Source organism: Argiope bruennichi, chromosome 5 (assembly GCF_947563725.1).
Source record: "Argiope bruennichi chromosome 5, qqArgBrue1.1, whole genome shotgun sequence".
NCBI lineage: Eukaryota > Metazoa > Arthropoda > Arachnida > Araneae > Araneidae > Argiope > Argiope bruennichi.
Genome location: NC_079155.1, coordinates 44,122,678 through 44,148,500, shown reverse-complemented (window position 1 = coordinate 44,148,500; position 25,823 = coordinate 44,122,678). Strand labels below are relative to the sequence as shown.

The window sequence follows — 25,823 nt, the reverse complement described above, 5'->3', positions numbered from 1 at the left end:
CCGTCTGTCGGTCTGTACTTTCAGAAATATATAAACGTGATAACTCAAAAACGCGATGAGCTAAATATATTAAACCACTCCTGATTCCCACTCCTCAGAGGACCACTCCTGATGGTTTTTGTAATGTCTTATTTTAAGTAAAAGTGCTATGCTATGTTGAAACTAGTTTTTTCTGAAATTTGCATATAGATCACACACAAAACTAATTTGGCTGTTTTAACATTTATTTCACCCAAATCAAATACAGGATCTCTAAAATGCCTAGATAAAAAAAATTACACTGCAATCGCGAGAGATTTTTAACTTTTAACATGCATAATTTTTTTTTTTTTTGATTTTACATGCTTTTTTTAATTAATTGTTTCTATAATTTCCTAAGTGAAAGTTTCTAGTGGATATTTTCCCCTCATATCCTGATGTATAAGAAATGGAATCTTTCGTACAGTTGAGTATTCCTTAATGTCCATACAATGTTTAATTATTTCAAGAAATTAATTAAAACTAATTGATAAATAGGTAATTTTACTAATCGATTAATTTTAAGTAAATTTTGATAACATGCGTACGGCACCATCTGGTAGGGAAAATTCAAAATGAACTAATTTCAAGATTTCATACCATTTATAACAATGAATTTTTAATAAAAGATTAAGAAGCAAGCAATAATGAAATATTTTATAAATGTGCTCAAACTTTTAAACATTACAATCCACTTTCCGAAAACTGAATCTATGGCGACTATCTTCAGCCTCATCGCACTGAATTTTATCTTAAATGAACAGCAGGTTGTCTTTCCAAATGTAGTTTTATGGCCATAAAAAAAACTTTAATAAAGATTTTGCAATTTATGAAAAGACGGACATACATTGAGATTTTATCGATGTAGAGAATTTTCATAAATAATCTATTATTTCAAGATTCCTAGTAATCTATTTGGCTATTCAAATAGATTATCAGGCTATTTAATTGGTTAATCCTTAATCTGTTCAAACATGAAGAGTAGTACCATATATATTACATTACTTTATCAAGCCTACTTATATGTTATTGATATTCAAATCCCAAATCAATTCAAACATGTAGAGTTTTACAATATATATTATATTACTTTATCAAGCCTAGTAATTTGTAATTGGTATTCAAATCCCAAATTTGTTCAAATATCGAATGTTCATAATACATTGCCATATAGTAAACTATTTATCCTATTCAAATTCTAAATCTGTCCAAATATGTAAAGATTTATCATAAATATTATATTGCTTTAATATAAAAGAGTAGAGTACCGAATTTAGCACAAATGTACATTGAAGGTGTGAGAATGTGCACTTAGGAGTGACTTCTAAGAAAATTTTAATACATTAAAAATTAGACGAGACTGTGAGCTTTTACTCGATAATTTCCAAAATTATTGCTGCACAAAACTGATTTTTACACTACTTTAACATAAAAAATAAGATAGTATTTCTAGCAAATTTCGTGGTTGGGAATATCTACCTACATTTAAAAAACTTTAAAAAAATTTGTGCGCAATTCTCCAAAAATGATTTTAATTATTTTGCTGAAGCTCAAATCCTTTTCATTGCATCATAAAAATTTTTAAACTGTATAATTTTCTTTCACTGTTTATAGTTAAGAAAGAGAAATTCTGCTTATTATTTTTGCATTTAAACTGAGAAATCAGAAAGTGAAATTACATAACTGTAACAGATAACATAAAATTTGATTACACGAACAATTACACTTTTAATCGCTCTATGATGTCATGGGACTTAATTCCATTAGAAAGGTTTATAACACAATTTATTAGAATATGTGTAAGATATTAAAATAACTCAACTTTGCTACCTATCTCAATATGTCGTTTAAAATTACTTTATTGAGAAAATCATGAATGTCAAATTATATATAAGAAATTAAATAGTAATTGAATGCAATCAATATTCCTGATGGACCAACTAATCGTCAAAAGTAGTAAGTTCTAAATATAAATAAAATAGCTCTTACTTGATAAAAATCGGTCAATTTTTCAGTCACAGTTTTTTGACAATTAGAAAAAATATTTTTCTTTCGTAAACTGTACCATTATTTTGAACCAGATTTCTTATTACTTTAACATAATATGGAAATTCATTTAAAATTCAAAATGATAAAAAAAAATCCTAATAAAAATTATTTGTGCCTTAACGGTGACTTATTTATAAATAGTGCTTTTTAATCATTTTAGTAAATGAAATACTAAAATGATTAAGACACTGTTTATGAATGAGAAAAACTCTTAAAATAGATTATCTTCGTGTGCTGGAAACGGCCTGTAAAATAAACACACAGTGCTTACAGTCAGTCTTTCTTTCTAAATTGCTTTTCATTTTGACATAACATCCGCATTCTCAATCTAGGAAACGAGCCGCTTATCCGAAATGAAATTATTCTGATAAAGTAATGAAAACGACCCCTGGCTGTTTCAATTAAAAATGACCGACTTTTCCATTCATTTCGAATAATAATAAAAATAGATATATAAAAAAATTGAAACTCGCTAAAGTAAATGACAGGCCATCAAGATAAACTTTGGTTGATCCGTATTTGGATTATGAAATTGATTGTCCTGTAATATTTGCCGGATGACTTACAGTTTGTGATAATCAATCATTAACAAATAAAGTTATACCTTTCTCAATACGACCATTTAGAAAAATTAGACAAAATGTGAAACTTCTTTTTAAACAACCATTCAAAATATCGAACTGAAATGGACTCTTTATTTTTTTTTAAAAAATAAGTATCTTTATTTTGAAAAAAAAAAAAAAAAATTAGAGACCATTTTTTAAATGGTTCCATTATTTCAAAAAAAAAAAAAAAAAATGAATAAATAAATAAATAAAAATGGTCTCTTTATTTTTTGGGGAAAAAAAAAAAAAGCTATCTTTATGAAAATGGTTTCTTTATTTCTTTTGGCAATAACGAGGCATTATAAATTTTTTTTTGTGCGCAACTAATGCATTCTACAATTAAAAAATAATTGTGTATGGTAGCTAGTATGTTATATAGGTTTCTAAAAGAACTAACGGGTTTGGTTCAAAATTTGATGGAGCCGCGGTGGCCTGGTGGTAAGGTCTCGGCTTCGGAACCGGAGGGTTTCAGGTTCGTGACCCGATTCCACCGAAAAACCGTCATGTAAGGGGGTTTGTTGCACGTTAAATCCGTCATGACCAAACGTCCTTCCGCTGGTGTGGAGAAGTGGGTGCCAGCTCATTTGTTGTCCTCGTCATTTGACCGCGGTTCAAAATGACGAGGTCCGTCCCAAAATAGCCTTAGTGTTGCTTCAAACGGGACGTTAATATAACTAAACTAATTCAAAATTTGATAAAGATCTATATGCCAATTTTTATTCATCTAGCTTCTACGTTACATTTCGTAGTAAACCGTATTTGCTTATAATTGGACAAGCAGAAGGACAGACTTATTTACAATAGATTTAGTTCAAAATTTGATAGAATCTATTTGGTGCAAAAATGCCATTCATTTGTCTTACTCGAAGCATTCTTGAGCTATTGTGTTCACACTCAGACCTACAAAAAGACAAATGTAATTCTAAAAATATTGTTACAAAATTTTTCTTCTACAACAAATACCGCCACTCAATTGTAATGACGCAGCGCATTTAATCTCCAATAGTTCAGCAGCTTGCTTGCTGTCTAATCCTCCAAGACCTCTTACTCATCGGCGACTCTGACCACTCTCACACACACAACTTTTGACGATCCACACGACTACTTCCGCCGATACACACACTTCTTCCGATACACACGACACTTCTACGTAGCTTGATGGTTGGGTTGACGGGGCGCCTAGCCCCGGCAGGGGCTTATCCCCGGTAAGGAGAGACTTCACAGTGCTTTGCTGTCTATACTTTGCCGTGGCCGTCTTCGACGAAATTTGGAGATGACGAGTGTCAGGACTCATTGTGATTGTCTGATATTAGGGTGAGGGTGGGGGGGGGGTACGCTGCCGTTGGGCTTAGTAAGTTTTTACTGCTACGACACTTCTTCGTAGCTTCTGAGTGCCCGTCTTTTATAGTTCCGGGAGGCGGGGCTGGAATCTTCGGACCAATCAGGGCGTACCTGGCTGTATCTTGGGTCTTAGTGGATGGATCGTGAAAGTTCTCGAACTTTCCAGTGGTATCCATTTAGTCGCCAAACTCGCCAAATTCATCGCCAACTCGCCAAATGATCGCCAAATTTGTCGCCAAGCTCCGAGGTTATTGACGCGGCATCCACTCAACATGCACAGGACAGATCGTGCAATTGTCTTTCTCACGATGACACTATTCATGGCCGAGTAGCAAAATTACAAATTTGTAACATTATGCAAAGGTTTGAAGCGTATAGATTTATCAAAATCTAGAATTCTAATCTTTTTGACGATTACAATATTTTTTCTTTGTATATATCGATTACGAGAAAATAAATAAGAGCCAAACAAGGTTCTCAAGCTATAGTGTCACTCATTTTAATGCAGCATTTTTGCATAGACTCAGATTTTAAAACTATTTTTTGGCATAGGTAAAGGTTGGCCAGTGGATAAAAATTTACTATTCGCTAGTCAATTGTTTATCGACACCACGTAAAATATATTTTATTATTATTTTCAAAGGCGGATATTTAGGCATTTTATGGTCCTACGTTACACGTTATGAAGTACTTTTTTTAAAAAAAAGAAACTAGTGAATTTATTTTTACATTTCATCCCATTTTTAATTTAATCAAAATTTAATGATTTCTTTAATACGTTTTTTTTAATTTTAATAACTTTGTGAAATATGTTTTGAATAATTTATTTATAGTTCTCATGACTACTTGGCTCTTCAATATTTGCACATAAAAATATTTGAACAGACGTATGGTTTTTATAAATGCTGTTATTACTAAGTGGGCATAATGAAACATACAGGAGCTTGACCAATTACTCTTGATAATGTGTCAATATTACCCTAAAATCTTATAATTCGTAAAATTTGTATTTTTTTGTCAAATTTATTAATTTAGCAGCTAGGTTTATGATATTTTTTAGCTGACCCGCCTGCATTTTGATTTTAGTATAGTTGTGAATTTACATCTAGGCAGATTAGGAAGCTGCTTAAGGCTGGTGGTTTGAAGGGGGTGGGGGAGAAGCAAGTGAAATAAAAAGATGTTATTAGTCTTGTTGATAGTATATTTGCAAAAAACAAAAATTCTATAAAGTATAGAATATTAAGAACCTGATCAAATAAGCGTGACAAAATGCTATACCATCTGTTTCATTACCTTTATTTAACAATTATATTATTTATAAACATAGAGTGCCTACTTAAATAATAATGTGTACAAACTTGGAAATGTTCGTGTAAGTGAGCTGGCACGTTACAGACCATTTGATATAAATGTTACTAGCCTAGGTACTAAATTTGGCACAAATATACACTGAGAGAGGTGAATATGCATCTCGTAACAGTTCTTTTGAAACTTTTTTTATATTATACTGGAATATTAATATAACTGGTTGTTATATACCTCTTGATAAGCTAATGTAAGATTTTGATTACATGCTGAATTAATTCACAGGTGGATTGTCTAACAAAGACCAGTTGAATTGCCTTTTTTATCATCTGTTATGACACCTGTTGATATTTATTTTTGGAATGACTTACATTCTTCTGTATATAACATATCTCCTTTAGATGCAGTAAATCTTTGAAAACGAATTCAAGAAGCTTGTTTTGATGTCACAGGTGATAAAATGGATTGCGTGTGTGCCATTATTATTAACAGAATGCAACTTTTTAAGATATTGAAGATGTTTTTTTTTGAAGTTCACTTTTGTTTAAGTACTTCAGTTAATGCTTTATTTGATCATTCTTCAAAATTTAAAAAAAATTCAATTGTCCTTTCAATAAATTTTTATGACCTATATATATCCTTGAAAAAGACAATGAAAGACTTGAATAAACATCAGTTTAAGATATGACAAATTTGCCTTTAATATCTCGGCAAATTTTCTACTAGAAAAATGACACATTGTGTGTTTAGAAATGAATGAAAAAAAACTCACTTGTAAAAATTCAATTTTTATTTTCGACCTTTACAGAAGCCAAAGCATTTTTACACATGTATTCATCTTATTTGGTGAAACTTTGCATTGGAAATATATATCTAATAGATAAGCAAATAAACGTTCCATTTGTTTAGGATACCCTGTATATATATAAACCTTAAGATCCAAAGCCATTTATCCCCGCCACACCATTAAAGCTATTCCATAAACAATCCATTCAATTTGAGCCTATCGCACTCAGCAATTCGCCTGTTTCTCTTTAGGGACTTACCTGATTGTACCCTAGACGAAATAGATCGCAGTTCGATCTTCATTTGGCGAAGAATAAATTGGCCAAGTAATTGACGATTTGTGATATCCAAGTGTATGTTACAACATTTGGCCAATTTTCACTGGAGTTATTGTACTGTAAGTACTGAGCCGCTAGATAAACACACATTATTCAGCATTTTTCTCTTCTTTATAATCATAACCATTAACTTGTCAAGTTATTTTCAGCGGCGTAGAAAAGGTAAATGGCGACAAGACAAAATATTGTTTTCGTCACCCTGTATTTTATTTGGTTTTAAAAAAGGAAATAAAAGTGCCTCTGTCTTAGCTGCTGTACTCCGTTGTTGCTGTTTTGTTCTTTACTAACCGCCTTTGGCGACTAGCTAGTTCTTTTTAAGAATCAGCCGTGTTTAATTTATTTATATATTTTATTTACAGCATGGTATTTGTAAAATAAAGCAGCACTCAAGAATAAAATCATAGATGCCTTTAAATGTTTACATTCTTTCAGCTCGTCTCCAAAAAAGATTAATGTGAAATAATTTATACAAAATAACAACTATTTAATCTATTTATAAAAGAGTCAGCATTATCGTTTCAAAAACATCTCTCACACTAAAAAAAAATCTTAATTTTTATACAGTTTTATTAGAAAAAATATTTTTTTTTAATTATCGTTGGCATTTTTTTTAAAGCTAAGATGGGAAAAATTGAAAATGTTTCTTTTAAGCAACAACAACAACAAAAGTATTAAAATATAAAACTGTATTTAACATTAATTTTTTCAATCAAATATTTTTTAGACATAACTAGGATAGACATTAAAAACATATTATTTCGATAGACTTACAGACTGTTTAGTTTATCTCTAATGGAGTAAAGATCCATTAAGAATTTAAGTGTACAGATAATTTGTCTTCAACTTGCACTTCTGCTCACGCCGTTAAGTAATTTCATTTTCTGATTCCTTGTGTAAATTAGGAGAATAACAAGAAAAAATTTTCTTCCTTAATATTTAACAGTGGAAAAAAATTAGCAAATAATATTTGATGAAACAATGAAAACGACGTGAATTGTATTGGTACAATAAAAACTATTATTGGAAATTTTACAAAAAAAAAAAAGCATTTTTAATAAATTGTCAAGATGTAAGAGAAATTTGATGAACATCAAAGTTAGAATCAATAAAATGCAATTTTTTTTTAAATTTTAAATGATTAAACATTTGTTTTCCTCAGTAATATTGTTAGATACGACAGAGAATGTTTACAAATTTGTCCATTCATTTTCTTTATTTTTTGTCATCGCCAAAATCTCTCTTGATTTTTAATTAAATAAAAAAATTTAAATTGTTCGCATATGCTCATACATACACTCCAAAGTATATTTGTTCCTATGTCAAACGATTTATTCTATAGAGTGCCATGCATTTTTCCTTATTATTAATGAGGTATGTTTTTGTGACATTCCAAAAGCAGTAGCGTTAGAAGGAAGAATTACACCCCTTTCGTAGTTGCATCACTGTTCTAAAATTTTTAATATTCCGAGGTCAGTATACTTTCTTGGGTTGAAGAAAACACCTTTCTATTTTAAAAAATATCACCAGGACTCTAGATTTAAAAATAAATAAGAAAATGCAGCATTAGTTAATTATTACCAAAAGAAAATTCAATAAAAAAATAACTATTTTAAAATTTTATGATATGTCTTAAGTTAAAAGTATTTTTATTAGCAATTTTTACTCGCAAATACTGTATATATATTTTTTTTGGGCTTGAATCGCGATTCCAATTTAATAAACCTGCCGTACAAAAAAAATATTTAAAAAGAATATTTTTTATTTTAAACATTTTGAAATTTCCTCTTTTAATTTATATTACAATAGATCCCATTTTCCTTAACTAAATGTTTTTATAAAAATTTAGTACATGATAAACATGATTTTATTTATTAATGGAAAATATTGATATTCAGTATTATTTTATTTATTTTCCAGGCTGCCTCTATCTTTAATCCTAAATTGCGCCAAACAATGATGCCAAGAGAAACAAAAATACAGATAAATTCTCCAAATTGCAATTCGGTCTTTCCCTCCAAATAGAGTAACCCTACACAGGCGTTAGTGATGGCGGCGTGTTTTGCAGAGGCTGTGGTGGTCTTTGCACATGGAAGCTTGTAGGAGACGAAAGTCTACGATTTGAAGGAAGTTTTTGTGAAGGTTTCGTCGCCCATCTATAATGGCCCTACAAGTATAGTTTTGTCTGTGATGAGTCATCGTATTTGCCGATGAATTGTGGCTATGCATCTTGTATTGTACCCCAGCATCTGTTTTTCGGATTAACATCCAAAAATTGAACTAGTGAAAACTCCGGTAAGTTATTTCAGTAGAATATGCTCTTGAAGTTTTCTGATGTTGACAGATTGTTATGTGTAGTAACGAGTAACGTTTTGAAATGACATGTATCAAAATAATTAGATATTAATAATTAGCTTTTGTGCATATCGTTATTTAGAGTAGTTTATGAAAGATTGAGAAATATTTGAAAATGCTTGCTTTGATGATTGACACGGAAGAGTTTTGAAATAATCAAAGCGTCTGTTAGTAATGAAAGGATTTATCTGTCTTCTGAAATAATACGATGTTGTTTTAATTTAATTAATAATCATAATCTAGAATTCAGATTATGCTTTTAAAGTAATTTTATTTTGAATTAGATAAATATAGAAATTAGAAAAAAAAAAGAAATATTTTCGAAAAAAAAAAAATTTAGCAATGAATCAAGAAATAATACATAATGGTAAACATTGAGGAATGCTGATATAAATTTATCTACACAAGAAAAATGATCTTGAATTTTCTTTATTAATAGCACTTTTTCTTAAAAAGTGAATCGAATTTTCTAATTTTATTCTTCTAGACTTTAATTTCAGTTTTCACATTATAGCATTTTATTTAAGTTTTTAAAATTTTAATTCGGATATAATTTTCTTTAAAAAATAACTTCAAGATATTGCGTGACTATTTTCAAAGTTATTCAATTTTTCTTAAGCTATTTGTTGTAATTTTTATTTGGGATAAAAAAGAGAATGAAGACTTTAAAAAAAATTATTATCACTATTTTAAAGAAAAAAAAACATGTATTTTACATTTTTTAAAGTTTTAAAATTGAAAAATTAGCAGTAGTAATTTAAATGATGGATTGTTGCTCATATTTTATATATATTTGATATTATAATATTAAAAGCAAGATTTTCTTTAATTTGATGTCACATGTATGCATTTATAATTTATTTGGTAATAAATTAAAATATCTGCATGCATATATGTATATTAAATATAAATGAAAATATATGAAACTTTCTTTACTATTCAATAATCCATCATTTCTTATTGTTAAAGCAAGCTTTTACAAAATAGATTTCTCACTTTCTTTTCCTTCTCTTCTGTCCTGGATGGTGTCTGTAATGAGACCTTTTATTTTTGGCATTTTAATTTCTCTTGAAGAAAAACAAATATCTAAACATATTTAATTTAAAAGAAGTGTCCATAAGCAAATTATATTAAATTAATAAATTAAATTATATTGTTAAATTGTTTCTTTTTTTCCCCATGAAATTGGAAAAAAAAAAAAAAAAATACACAAATGTATGTTTGATAATCATGCAAAATCTGAGATGCAATACTGAGATGCAGTAGATGCAATACTGAGAAACCATATATCAATTTTTAATAATTCATTTAATATTTGTAAATCATGAATTTACAAAGTTATTAATTTGCTTAGTTGTTAAAATTACTTATTTACTTGGAATTCTTATGTAAAAATTAAGACCACAAAATAAATATAATCATTAATAACTTTAGTATCATTGTAAGTTCAAAATTGTAAATAACCATTTCACTAATAAATGACCCAACATGTTTCAAAGATATGGAAACTGATCCATGAAACTAAAGAATCAGCTCTGTAAATATTGAGTTTCTTTTCATGGATCATAGATTGTTAAGCAAAACTGAATTCTATTTAATTATATGAATTATTTTTAGATGTGATAGAATGATAGTCAAGATTTTATAAATGGTATGATGTTTCACCACATAATTCTTTCTGTGCTGCCACCTTCAGTTATCTTAGAAGAATTATTTTATTATGAAAATTAGAATCATTAAAGTAATGAGATTATTTTAATATTATAATTTAAAAAGACCTGTCCATAAGGTACTGAATACTTGAGTTGTTTAAGATCTATACATAATTAAACTAAATAATATTAAGAAATTCCAGGACCAGTGTATCAAATCTCTGGTTCTACACACAGAGTTCCAAGACTTTTAGAGCCATATAAGAAAGTTTTGGGTAAATAATAAGACCAAAAATATTTCAAGCTCTAAATTTTATTTTGTTATTTATAATTTTTAAACATGATAATAATTTAAAATTTTTAAATGTGTTATTGTAATTTAAATATGTATATAAATAAAAATTTCGCATATTCTAAAGGGAATTTTGGACACTAAAGATATGATGTATGTACATTTAGAACCACCTTGAATCAAGTTTTGTTGTTGCTGAACTGAGCTAGGTATCTTGTAAATATTGAAAGTGAACCAATTTATGAATGCTACTACCTTTTATTAGTCTGTTTGCTTTCTTTTTTATGTATCTATTTTTGAAAAGAAAACATACTTTCCAATTCAACAGGATACATAAATCATTGAAATAAAAATTGTTGATTGACCACTAAGGATTTTCCAGTGCCTCGTATATTTCTAGTCTTCTATGTAGATTTCTTGATAACATTGAAATATTTTTTATTCATTATCTTTGTAGTCATTATTTACATACATTAGTAAATTCCAGCTTTTGCTGTTTATATATATATATATGCACATACATTTGTTCGCATACAATGACTGTGTTTCCTGCCAGCGTAATATCTTGTTAATATTTATTTTTGGCTTTTCAGATTCAGATGTTATTTTTTATATACTTTTACAACAGATGAATGCTGATCTAGAGGAGCCACATTATAAAACTGTGCTTAATATCTCTTTTTATCTTTGACATGTTAATTTATATTAACTTCTGACATAAAAATCTAGCCAAAAATTTTATATACTGGAGTAATTCTTATATCCAGTATATAAAATTTTTGACTAGAGAATTCCATAATTGCAAGAATAGAATAATTTATAAGCATGTGAAAATTTTTTTTTTTTTTTAAATATTTAGGCATTTTTTTCCCCTTGATCATAAAATCCTTCTTTAAAAATGTATATATAATGATGCTACATTCACATTTTTGAACTGAAGGCAGTTAGTTATTTTAATAAAAATCTTTACTATATATTTCAAACATTTTATATAAGATTTCAAGAATAAAATTAAAAATTTTATCAAAGATTTAGTATTTCTGGACTTTAACCTTTTTGAAATGTAAAGTTGCTCATATTTATTGAATAGGGCAAGTTGTAGAAGGAGGATATCAAATTAATGGTAATACTTTTTATGACTTTCAGTATCCTCGTGATGTATGACATGACAGAATATCCTCTTAATTTGGAATACAATAGATAAATACCCTTAATTTTGAATACAATAGATAAGTTGAATAGAAGAAATTATACTTTAAGTGGATGGCTAAAAATAATTCAAGACATGCTCTAAAAAATTTTTTTAATGCAGTTAAAATGGGAGTTACTGCATACATTAATGCATATTATATCATTGGCCTTGTATTATATCATCTTGGTTAGTATCCAGTTAAGTTTATTTTTATTGTAAATCATATCATTTCAGTTTTGCTAAATTGTTCGATCCACTTAATATGACTCAACCATTATGTTTGAATGAAATATTTCCTTTTAAATATCAATATCGTAACTTCTTTTTATGGTTATAGATATTCTTCAAGAAGTCATTAAAGAAAGCAGTAAACTTCTAATTATCCACAGAATTGGATGGCATTACACACAGATGTATGAATTTTGAAAGTAATTCGACTTAAATCAAAATGACAAATGTTTTAAAACTATATTTATTTAGAATTGGGGAAAACATAAAAACCGAACATAAAATTATGATTTGATTAACAGTAGATTTCTATACTGTCTATAAATATGCTGGTTTTCTTTAAAAAATTTTTTAAATTCTCAATTTTTCTTTTTACATTGAAATTTTTTTAAAATTTTTTAATTAGATGTTTCTTAATAGATTTTAACTGCAGAAGATTAATTATAGATAATCAAGAGTTTGCTTTATCTTATTATTTGCTGTCTTCGTCCACAAATTTGAAACCCTGCCTGCATTTTGTATTGTTTCAATATATTTAGATTTATTGCTGTTATTTTATAGAAAAAAAATATTGAGGAAAATTTACATTTTCACAGATTAAGAATAGATTAACTTTTTTAAAAATTATTTTTACTGTGGATAAGTTTGTTATAAAAATAATTCATCTCTCTTATTTATTTATTTATATATGAAACTGATGCAATGTATTTCAATATTACTTGATTCAGATTTAATTTTAATACTTGTTTTTTTTTAAGATTATAGTTATGATTTATTTATTCTATCGATGCTTTTTTAGCAAATATTCACTTTCATAACTATAAATCATCTTTTATCTCTTGCCAATGTTTTACTGTATTTTATTTCTCCTTTTATATTTAAAAAATAATTTTTTTACTGGTGTAATAATTCCTGAGGAGCTCCTAAATTATTCTGTATACTTCAATATTTTTGGTTATTTTCCAAGTGCTTGCAGCAACATACAAATGTCATCTGAACTGTGAGAATAAATAATATGGAAAGATATATACATTGGGCATTTATTGAATACTTGAATGATCAGTTTTATTTTTTTCTTTGAACTCGGAAAAAGTTACTATTTTTGAAATTTTCTTCACGTTGTGTTTCCAAACAGATCAATTTAGATCAAATTGCAAATACTAAATAATTATGAAATAAATATTATAAGTATTATGAAATAAATAAATGCTTGGAAGTCTGTAACAAAATGATTTCCTTCCTACTTCTTTAATCTTCTATTTGGAGAATGTAGAAAATGTGAATGAATCTTTGTTTAATGTGACTAAATTTAAAGACTATTGTAACCATAGTGTATTTTGTTGTCAGAAGTGATTAATAAACAGTTATTTATTTAGGAAATCCGTATAGTAATTCTACATTTGATGATTTTTTTTAAATGACGGATACTTAATTTATGTATAACTTTATAATAGTTTTGTTAATATGCATATTTTTTGTGCATTTTAAAAGTTAATTTACATAAATTTAACTTAGAAGATATTTTAAGATTGTAGTTTTAACTTACTATCCTTCATAGGATTCAATCATTGTGAAGTGTGTGACTTCTCCATGATTGAAAAGAAATTTATAGCAAGAGCTACAAAATATTTTATTAAAGTTTCTCACTTCTAAATCTATTTTATTTCTACTTTTTACACAAATTTTATCATTGAGCCTGCAATATATTTTTTAAAAGTTATAAATGATTGTAACGGTGTAACTAACTTACACGGCCTACAATCGAGCTTGAAGAGTTGGACATGTGGTGGTGATATAGGCATTAGTCAGTCTCATCAAATTCTGTTTATACTGTCAGATGTACACTGTGTCCTTTACAATATGTAGCATTTTGATAACATGGTTAAATGATATGATATGAAAATAATATATACAATCTTTAAATTCTTTCTCCAATGTAGAGTATCAAATACAGGCATATAGTATTGATTGTTGAACAGTCATGCTGTTTGCCCAATTTATACTGATCTACTTGTGAGAAATCAAACTAAAGTATCAAAAATGGAGATTTACAAGCAGATATGGGCTCTAAATACAACCCATTACTTTCAGTATGGTGTATATTTGCTGTTTCCTGTTCTTTGGATTATAGCAGTTTCACCCTGTATCATTTAATTACTTTCATTTTTCAGTATAAGGTTTGCTCAAATTGATAAATTCTTGAATGTTAACAAAATGGTTATTTCCATTTTAAATGCCTTTATGAGACAGATAAAAAAAGCATGCAATTAATTTTAATTTAATTATGTTTTATTGTTGTAGTATAACTTTATCATTTAAAAGACATCATTTCAGATTTAGTTATTGGTATTTTCCACAAATTTTTATGCTTTCAATAATTATATAAATTTTGCTAATTCTTTTTTTTTTGGGGGGGGGGGGTCAAAAAACTGATTTTATAGAAATATTACAACATTGGGCTGTTGCAGTAAATTCTTTTTTGATGAAGAAATGATCAGGCCATGAATAATTATGTTATTTATTATCAATGCAGCACTAATCAAGTTATTAATGCTCTAGCTATGGATACCAAGTACAGATTTTAAAAGCCTACCCCCCTTTTTTTGTTAGAGATCTACATTTATTATTATTATTTTTTTTAATTCATTATCTCTTAGATGATTTCTGTTTGGGATGGTTTGATTCTAAACTTCTTTATCAGAGTGATCCAGTTTTAATGCCTCTTATCTGATGTAATTTTTTTTTTGTTAAAATATTAATTTGCCATAAATGACTGAATTATTCTACTGGATTTTTAGAATTATTTGATAAGTAACTGTTTCTCTAAATAATCTGATTTAAAAAAGCTAAGTTTTAAAATGTTATACTTCTCTTAGCAATTAATAATAAAAATTATTTTATTCTAATTTGTTGGATTGCTATTATTACCACGAACTCTAAAATAGATTAAGTATAAGATTATTAGTTTTTATAAGGGAGCTTTTTTTAGATTTGCTGATGTCTATCTTAAATTGGTATGCTACTTTAACATAAACTTAAATGATTATTTTGCAATTTTTTTTCTATTACTTAAAAAAAAATTTTTTTTTTAAAGTGTGTTTAGTTTTAATGTACATTGCATTACTTACTTTAAATTGAGAAATTTTTTTTCTTCACATCAACGTAGTATAGAAATTTGGATATCATTATCATTATACCCACATTAAACCATAAGTTGTTCAAACTTTAAAAATTCATATATATTATTTGGGCTCTTTTTTGACCTAAAATAGTTATATCTTAATACAAAAAAATTGCGCCATTTTTTTAAATATATAAAAATAAAATGCCTATGATACTTCATGAATCATATTCTATCTAATTGTAGTCTTCCTCGTTTTAGAAAACGTAGTTCTTGAATAGAATTTAAAACAAATTTTAATAACTCACAATTTTATTTTAATGCTTTATGGTTAATTTGTATATGGAATAGTGATATCTACTTAACAAATACTTCTAAAATTGCTTTTTAAATTTTACAATTAAATATATTTGTATATTCGAAAAATCATGGGAAATCTCTGAAAAATACTCCTGAATTTCAGTTTTAAAATATCGTCTGCATTCCTTTTTTTTTTAATTCCATTTTAACTAATAAGATCAAGTCGCGATCTGAATAAATTAAAAGAAATTCCCCTTTTCTACATTTTGAATGGAAGCCAAATACTGAAAATAGAATATTCAGAAATATGTCATTTCTGAAAGGCCCTTCTGAAAATCCTTCGCTTTTTCTTTTCTTTAGTATTTTTCAGTAGTTTATGTGGTTCTTTTATGGCTGCATTGATTATATGTATATTCATGAATAAATTATTTATGGCTTCGCGAAGAAGCAACTTGGGTTGTGTATTTCAGCTTTCCTGGTTTCTTGCTTTAATTTGAAATGCGATATCTATTCACATTCAAGTTTGTTTGGCCGTTCCCAAGTAATTAAGAATTAAGTTTTCATTTTTTAAATTAATATTTTGATTTTTTTCTTATTTTAATTTCCGGTTCTCATTCATTTATGCAGTTTTGTTAAATAAAATTTGGAAAGATGGGGTGAATACCATTCTTTAACGCTTAATATTGAATTTTGCATAAATTTTATAGCAACAATTATTTAAAATTTTGATTTTTTTTGTTACTGTTTACATTAATTTATTTCTAGGCAGATTATATTTATTTCAAATAATTTAATTTAATTAGAAAGATTTGACGAAGCCTACCACATCCTGTTTCGCATTCATATTTCTTAAGATACAGCATTAACAAAATAAAATTTTTTGATCAATCTGCATGCAGTTCTATCGCCATTACTAATAGCTGATTTAATGTCCCTCTCACTAAGAACGGAGAGTTATGAAAATGTTTACTATGAAATCTTGTCTTTGGCATTTGATTATGGTTCAAGTAGGGAAAAGGGGGAAAAAACGACATGTATTGTAAAATAGCCCTATCTTGTGCTTCTAGTGTATATTATGAATTAGTGACTAAATGAAATAGCAGTTCAATTTTGTGTTCTTAAAGATTTTTATATTTCATACTAACTGATATCCGCCGCAGTGATAATTGATTGCTGCCGCAGAATAAATAATTTTGGAAATATTCATTTAAAATTTGAAACAGCTATCTTGTTTAATTAAGAATGATAGAAAGGATGATATTATTTTCTTGTCGACAATTAATATATTCATGGAAATTGAATGATATATAAAAGTGAAATGTAAGATATTTACATTACTTTTTTTACTATTATTCAAGAATATTTTAGGATAGACATTATTATTTTTTTTTTGTTTTTTGTTTTTCCGTCTTCAGCAAATAATAAATAAATTTCTTGGCCGTCCGACTCGTGAGCATCCAGCATTTAAACTGGCCATATGAAAAATATCTAGGTTCAAAGTTGGCAAAGTTTTATCGCCTTCGGATGAACGATACGGCAGCGCATAAAATACGAACAAACAAAGTTTTTTATATATTAGATAGTTCATTTTTTTTTTTTTTTTGGATTAGAATATTTGCGCTGATTCTACTGAAACAATGCATGTTAAAGTCACGTTTATTCATGAAAACTGTATTGAACTATTTATTTCTTTTGAGACTATAATTCAGAATATTTTCAATTTGATGATAAGCCTTGGAATGAAACTGAGATACTTCAACTTATCGAAAGACGATTGTAATATGTCATTTAATCTCTTTTTGTGAGTATAAAATGCATTTACTAATCGGTCATTTGTGTAGTTTTTAAACTCTCTTAAAGCGATCACATTTTAAATGTTTTGGTGACATTTTAATTAAATTTTTAATTTTTTTTCTTCCAAAATTAAAATATCAGTTACGAATTTAATTATATCAGAGCTTTAAATTCTCGAATATATATCGCGATTAATTTTCTTGTTTGTTTGGGGAGGAAAATTCTGGTAATTTGAGATTTACTTCAATGTCGTGTCCTTTCATCATTTTACTTTAGTTTCAGAAGAAAAAAAAGACTAAATACATCATTTTCCAATTGCATTTCTTTCCTGCATTCAATGATTAATTTCTAGAAGCTGCTATAAATCGCGTTTTTCCATATGCGTTTACAATCGTTTTTTTACGTGATTGGTATTTTCGAAATTTAATAGAATGCAAGGATTTTACCTCTTTCGTTATTCACCTTCGTCTTCTTCTTCTTCTTTTTTTTTTTTTCTTTTTTTTTTTTTTTTAATTTTCCTTGATAAAGCTCAAAATTTTTTTTATAATTTATATTCGTTTTTCCTTTTCCGACTCATTCTTTTGTAAAAGACAAAAGTTGAAGGAAAAAGGAATAGAAAATTAGTATATTTTTAATCCCATGAATGTAGAATGAGAAGAAATCGGTATTTCGATTTTTAACATATATTTTATTTTATCATTGTGTAAATAAAATTTTAAAAAATGTGAAACTCATTTGCAAATTAAGCATTTTTTGCATATTTAATAAATTATCGTTTGCGAAATTCGCATTTGTTTTAGAAATCTTTTTTTTTTTTTTTCCTTTTTTTGTTGTATTTTGATGTAGCTTGATAATTAAAATAATTGTATTTACTATTTTGATATAAACTTATAATATTCGTCTGGATTCTTTAGAGAAAAAATGTTTCAAAACAAATGTTATGGAAAATAGTATTTTCATTATTGTATTACTAGGAGAATACCGCCAACATTTTGAAAACCGTTAAATTAAAAAAAAATATTCACGATTTAATTTACAGTAAGAGAGTTAATTTACAACTTTTAAATTCTTAATCACAAATCGTTGCTCTCAGAAAATAATTTTGCTTATTATCCAGTATTATCATATGCGAGTGTATGGTTAAAAATTGCAATGAACTTATTTTTATTTTAATATATTTTAAAAAAAATTTTAATGCCATGTATTTTAATAATATAAAATATATTTTCAATATAAGTTTTTTCAGTGAATAATTGATTAGTTTTTTAAATAGTGTAAAAATTTTGACATTTTGACAGTATTATATTAAAATTTATGACTTAGTGTGAGTATTATATTTTTTTACTGTTGTAACTTTAAAGAGATTATTATTATAGGAAAGGATGATTTTAGGACTCTAAATATCTTAATAATTAAGTAAGTGGATGAATTGATGGTAAATTTTGACTTATAATAGAAGTTCTGTATTTCGTGTTATTGGAAATTAGCCATCCTTACTTTCAACTCGTTCACTGGAAATATGAAATGTATTTAATTTCAATTAGAGCTCTTACGCATTACTTAATGTTTATGATTTCTTCTACAAAGTATTTTTAAGCATAAGATTGTGGTAGATATTAAAGCCGTGTTATTTTAAAAACCTTACACCTGTCCTTTAATTATGTACATGAACATACCTTGTGGAGTTCAGTCAGTCCCATGATATAATTCGACCGCTGAAAAATAATGAGCCGGTAATCCATGTTTTGATTATACGTTGTCTTTCTCTGTACTGGGGCTTCACTTCTCAGTACTGGATTCCACTTTTAAACAGAGTAGAATCGTAAATTTTTGATGAAACAATCAAAATGCTTTGAATTTTGTTTAAAGAAATATGCTATTGAGAAATTTGCGAAGGAAATATTTAAAAAAATGCCAGATTTCTATGAAAAATTGCTCGATAACGTAATTTGTATCATTAGGAAAACAATTTTTTAATCAAATTTAAAATAGTATAGAAATTGTTTTTATGCAATAATATTGTTGGAATTGTTCAACTCTCGATAATTTTTTTAATTAATTTAATTTTCAGAAAAAAAAATATGTATATATTGGGAAATATTTTTCTACCCTTCAGTGGCAGGTTTTGCTAAATTTGGTTACTCTTGGCCAGATGATTGCCCTATAGAATTTCTTATCTTCAGATACTCACTCACAAATTCGCCTTTATTAGTAGTAGAGATAGAGACCGGAAAATCTTATATTTAGAGGATTTGATTTTTATTTGTAAATCGATATAGATATAATTTGAGGAAATATAATTTTAGAGATAGCATTACATTGTGTGGGTGTTGGTCAAGTATTGCTGAGATCGGTGCAAATCGCTAGAATCACTTGGAATCTTAGGAATATCATCAATGAAAAAATTCAATAAAAAAATAGAGAAAGTAGTTTTACATGACCAATTATAAGGGTTTATCCAAAAAAAAAAAAAAAAAATTATGTAATTTACTGAAATTTTAGAATTCCGTAAGCATTTCTTGCAAATTTTAGTTTGCAATTTTGAAATTTTACTTTGAAATTTTCGTGGGTCAATAAGGCTGCTTAAATTCTGAAAATAATGAAACCAAATTCATATGTGTTAGGTATGAGGTAAATCCGGCATAAAGTGTTTCGTCAAAAATAATTTTAGATTGATTATTTAAAATATTAAGTGTCGATTTTAATCCCACAAACAATATTGCTAAATGAAAATATAAAAATGTAATGTAGATTTTAGAAAAGACAGTTTTAAATTTTTATATAACATCTTAAAAATTTCTGATAAGCAAATATTTCCTTATCAGAAATTAGCTGTTGAAGTAATTTTTCTTCCCTCCTTTTCCCTCCCCTTCCTTTCTCTAATTTCTCTTTATGATAAAGTCCCCCACCCCCTTTCTTTCTTTCTTTTTTTAAATCTTCATTCGATGGCATAAGCCTCGGAAAAAGGAGAAACTAGACCGATTGGTTTTTATTAAATCAAGATTTTAGCTTATCAAACTGGAGAATATTAATAAATTGGATGCTTTTGGTTTGTATGTTTACTTAGTTTAGCCGGGCGCAAATGTCGCCAATTGTGAACCAAACGCGAATTTGGCGTAAGAAATTTGTCAGAATTCTACATTATTTGGCGATTTTTCGCTTGCGCCCGACTATCGGAAAAATATCGTTTTCTTCTTAATTTATATAATTTGCAGTCAAAATACTTGGAAGACTAGGGAAAAGAAAAGGATACGTTTATTTAAAGCAGTTGTATTTACACCATAAAAAATAAAACTGCACCCCTCCCCCCTTTTCTGTTAAATTTTGTATAATAAGGAAAGAAAACAGTTTTCTATTTTCAGAACTTTCTTGCTTTTTTAATATGATCACCGCATCTTCCGACTATCATTACCATTTACAATTATTTTTAAAATTAAAAAAAGTTACTTAAATGATCAATTTTGATTTATTACCGATGGTTTTTATCATTTAAAATTTGTCTATTTGTTCTTAAGAAATATATGTAATTTTCATTTTTTTTTTTTTGCATATGATATTTTATTAAGATATTTTATTGTTATTATGTTCTGTCCACTGAATTTAAAATAACTGCTCTTTCTGATAAATGTTGAAATTTTATAAATTCAGCAATTTCAGAAGTCGTTATTTTCTGCTGGTTTGTAATATTAAATTCAAAACGTGTCCAGATTTCATGATTGAATCTTTCAACTGTACCTATTTATTATTTCACTTGTATAGTCTACTGTTATGTGTTTGGAGCCAATCTTTTTGTGACATCTTGATATATTTTTATTGCTGTAAATGGTATTGATTTAAAAATAAGTTACACTTACAAATGCTTTTTACACTCTTTTATTTTACTTATTTCATGTATGTAAAGATAAAATTTTGCAATCGATTTTTCTCGTGACTCCTGTCTCGCCAGAGTTCGAAATTAAATTTTCTATAAAGTTGTGGATTTTACACGGCAATACATTATTTCATTAACTTCTGAATTTTAGCAAGGGATTTGAGAAAAATTGATTTTTAAAACGTAATGAATTATTAATTAAGGATTAAAAAGTAGAAAATAATAAAAACGAAAATGATTGTTGCGTTTTATTTCCTCGTATACGAAGTGTAGAGAAAGTTTAGAAATCGTCAGAATATACGAACTCGAGATTTTGATATATCTCCACATTTTAGACATCTCCCGAGTTCGAAAAACATATTTTTTGGAAAATGTCTGTCCGTCTGTCTCTTCTGTGACGGAGATGATTAAAGCCAAATCTAACAAGGAGTTGACCGTCTGTCGGTCTGTCCTTTTAGATTAACTCAAACATGCTATGACTTAAATAAATCGAATTTAAGTTGAGATTATATGACTACAGGTGAAGTTTTGTGTCGTATTTTTGTTTCAATGAGTTGAGAAAAACACGTCCAAAATACAAATTCGATTTCCAACTATTCGATTTCTTTTCTATTAACCGTATTCTTGGGATTAATCATAAAAAAACTCGCCAAGTATGACATGACAGATTCAGTAAAAATGCTAATTTCATGCCAGAGGGTTATATTCAGAGGATTATAACGCCAATGTCATGCCAGGTGTTCTCTGAGATTAACATCTTTATTAGAGAATGTGTGAGAAAGTTTTAGGGAGACCATTACCACTGTTTTAGTATACTAATAAAATTTTTAAAAATATTTCCATTAAATTTTTTATATTTAATTAATTGAAAATGCATGCATGTCTTCAGTTTGCCGGTGAACATTTATTCTACCTTTTTTTAATTGTGTTAATTTTTTTATTTTATTTTCCTTACTTGTTTATTACATATTGCTTTGGTTTGTTTCTTTGAAATAATTGATTGATACAATCGTTACGTTGAAAAATTCAAATTTCATTGAGATACTCATTATATTTAATCACATTATGCACTATCATACAAGTACGTATTATTTAATTATTATGCGACTTATAATGATTTAACTAGAGCTATTTAGAAATTGTGAATAAAATCTACCTGTGTCTCCTAATTTTGCAACATATTGTTTGCAGTTATAATCTTTTGCTTGCAAAGAATGAAATGATGGAAAATTTGTTTCTGTTTATCTAACAATGACAAATTTCTAATTGTACTAATTAGAAATCATTTCTAAAAGGTTTTTTGCAAACTTATATTATGCAAACAAAAATAAATTCTTTTGTAGGCAGTTTAACAGAGGGCAAAAATTGTCAGTTTAATTTTACCAGACAATTTTTCTTCTATAATAAATATCTTTTGATTCGGGAAAATCTTCACTGAATCTAGAACACTTAAAATAAGCAAATGCTTATACGATTTTATTAATGGATAAACAAAGTTGTTTATCTTTTGCATGTTTTAATGATTTATTTTCGTCATTCATGTCGCAAAAACAGCCTTTATCTGATAGTTATTGCTCTTAAATAAAGGTAATTATCAATAATATCACGTTCTTTTATTACACTGTAAGCGATTCTGCACACACACACAAAACCCTATATTTATTTTGTTTAGAAAGAGAAGTTACCATAAAAAATATTTTTTTAGAAAATTAGAAAGGAAAATGTTATTTATGTTTTTTTATTCTTGTCAAATCCCCTCTCGGACACGTTGGCGTTTCATCGATTGAAGCCATAGAACTGCAACATTTTGTGTGATTATTTTTGGTATTTGTTTCTTCCATATTCGTAATATTTCCCGATTTACTTCGCCGAAATCTTCTTCCACTTGGAACGAATAATTGTTTGCTTCTCTGTGTATTGGCGTTTTACAAAAATAAATCATTGAACTTGGAGTTACCAAATTTGGCACAAATATGCATCTTGAAGGATTTTTTTTAAAAAAATTTATTAATTAGGATTAATTAAAAATTTAGCAAAATTCTGATCTTTGAGACCTATAAATTCCGAAAATGTCATCGCATAAAAGTCAGTTTTACAGCACAACAATGAAATAATAATAATTAAAAAAAAAAAAAAAATTGGAAATCAAGTTGTAACTTTAGTTGGCGATAAATGGCCAAATGTGCCAACCTTCTGCATTATTTTCTAATATTTTCTAATAATCCTAAAAGCGATAAATCGCCAATTTGTTGCCTACGCATTTTGAGGCTTCAAAAACCTCAAACCAAAACAACATCATGTTCTCACATGATAATAAAATTCAACATTTAAAAAAAATGTCAGAAGTAAGGATATGGAGGAATTATCTGTACATAATTTTTAATTCCATTGCTGTAGCGAGATTGTTAATGCAATTGTTACTACATTATTGTAAAATATTGTATTGTATTACAATTTTGTATTAACAGTATCTTTGTTAATACAAATATTTTATGTTTCTCTTTCGTTGTTGAAAACCGAGTAAAGAAAATGTTACGGTTTTTTTTTTTTTTTTTTTTTTTTCTAATTCCTTGGTAAAAGAATAAATGTAAATAATTTTGTTTTCTTGTTCATCATCAACTTTTTTGCGAATATATAAATTGTTACTGCAATTTCCTTGCCCTTTAAAGGTTGATTCTTTCGCTTGATTGAATGAGGTTTGCTATTATTTGATTTTTTTTATAAATATGCGTTAATTTCTTTATCAAGTTTTTAGATAGAAAATACAGCTTAACATGTTGGTTGTCTATTTTAAATGAGTTATTAGAAGTCGAAGTTGGAGTTAAATGTTAAACGACGTGGACAATATGACTTTCTATTATAATGTGTGTGTCTATAATTATTTGAAATTTAAAAATGAACCACGAATATCCAATTGCATGTTAACAGATTCAATTGTAAGTTAACCATGTAACTCTCCGACCCGCCACGAAGGCGCACTGATTTAAACCATAAAAACTGAATGACCTGACCGCCGCAACAGCAACATTGGCGAGAACTGTGGTTGAGTCATAAGGGCCGTCACCGGCCACGGTACAACCCTCCCCGAAGGAAGTACGTCCCATCATCGATGGGAGGAGTCAGATCCCCCAACTATTATTGTACCCTTCAGGGTGGCGAGATCCAACCACCATGCCGGAAGCATTTCATCCTCATTTCGAGGTGCCCCCCCGGGGGTTGGATTCAATTGTAAATGAATACAATCATTATTCCTGGCGAACAAGCTGATCGCCAAAGACGGCTAATTAAAATCAAAGACCGTTTATTAGTTACATGCTGCAAAGATAATTTTACTGAAAATATCCACTGTCGTTTGCAAAATCTCAAATCAAAAACACTTTTTAATTCTTTCATGGACCATTTGTTTCCCTTTTGAATTTCTTTCCCTTTTTTATGTTTTATTAACAATTAAACAATAGCATTTAAGGAAATACATTTTATTTTACCGAATTTTGTGTTATCAATAAACTTTTAGGGATGGGAATTATACTTCTCAAGGAACCATTTACAGTCACTCACTCACTCACTCACACACACACGCGCATGCATGCACGCACGCACACACAATTAATTTAATGGTGATTAATTGCCATGGAAAGCATGTTGCAATGCACAAGGGTACATCACACAATGCACATGTTGCGGGCCTTTTTTTTTTTTTTTTTTGCCACTTTGTATTTCCCATAAGTGTATTTTGTAAGATCATGTAGATGGGAAATAAATCTTCTCAAGGCCCACGAAAGGATTAACTCGTATTATCTCGAATCTGTATTTAAAATCGCTGTTCTAGATAAACTCTTCTTAAGAAGGGAAAAAACTTCTTTTCTTTGTATCTATCGCTACTTTAAAACTGACAATGCATCTCTCATCATTAAGAAAAATAAATAAGTAGCATTCTTTCTATCTGTCTTCCCTCCCCCCATCTTTCCATATACTTTTAAATGTACTTAAAATGCTAAGTAAGTTTTACGAAATCAAGCAAACTTTCGTCAAACAATATGTCTGTTTTAACAGAATATCGATTATTGGCGGTTAAAATTAAATTTCTATTAAAAAATCAATTGATTACAAATAGATGCCGTTCTTATATAAGACTAGCCGCCTTTGGCGACCAGCCGGCTCGCCAATTTAATGCTCGTTAAAATTTTAATAGTTATATAATTCACTCGTAATATTATAAAGACCTTCAGCCGTAACGCAAGTCAAACGGTCTGGCCTGTAGAGCGCCAACACACACACACACTGAGCTTTATTATAAGTATAGATTATTTGTTTTAACATTTGAACAAAGAAAATGATTTTTACTGTATCAATGTTATGACTCCTTCCCCTCTTTTTCTCTTTTTATAAATCAATTTTTCTGTTCAGTGTCGGCACTGTTCTGTTTTTCTTTTCAGTTGTCGGTTCAGTGTTAATGAACGAAATAATAATTCTTCTTTCAGGATGATTTTTTATCACAGAAACTGAACTTTAAATTAAATCCACGGCAAACAGATAGGCCGAAATAGGTTTTCAGAAAACAATACCAATTTTAATAAGC

At 28.0% G+C, this 25,823-nt stretch overlaps 1 protein-coding gene across 2 annotated transcripts in view; it reads left to right on the top strand.

Annotated features, from left to right (window-relative positions):
* Positions 1–8,477: 8,477 nt before the first annotated feature.
* Positions 8,478–25,823, top strand: part of LOC129968569 (uncharacterized protein CG43867-like) — a 118,884-nt gene continuing 101,538 nt past the window's right edge. For both annotated transcript variants that reach the window (XM_056082589.1, XM_056082588.1), the window contains exon 1: positions 8,478–8,734. The gene's annotated coding sequence lies outside the window, so the exon portion shown is untranslated. The remainder of the gene's footprint in view (positions 8,735–25,823) is intronic.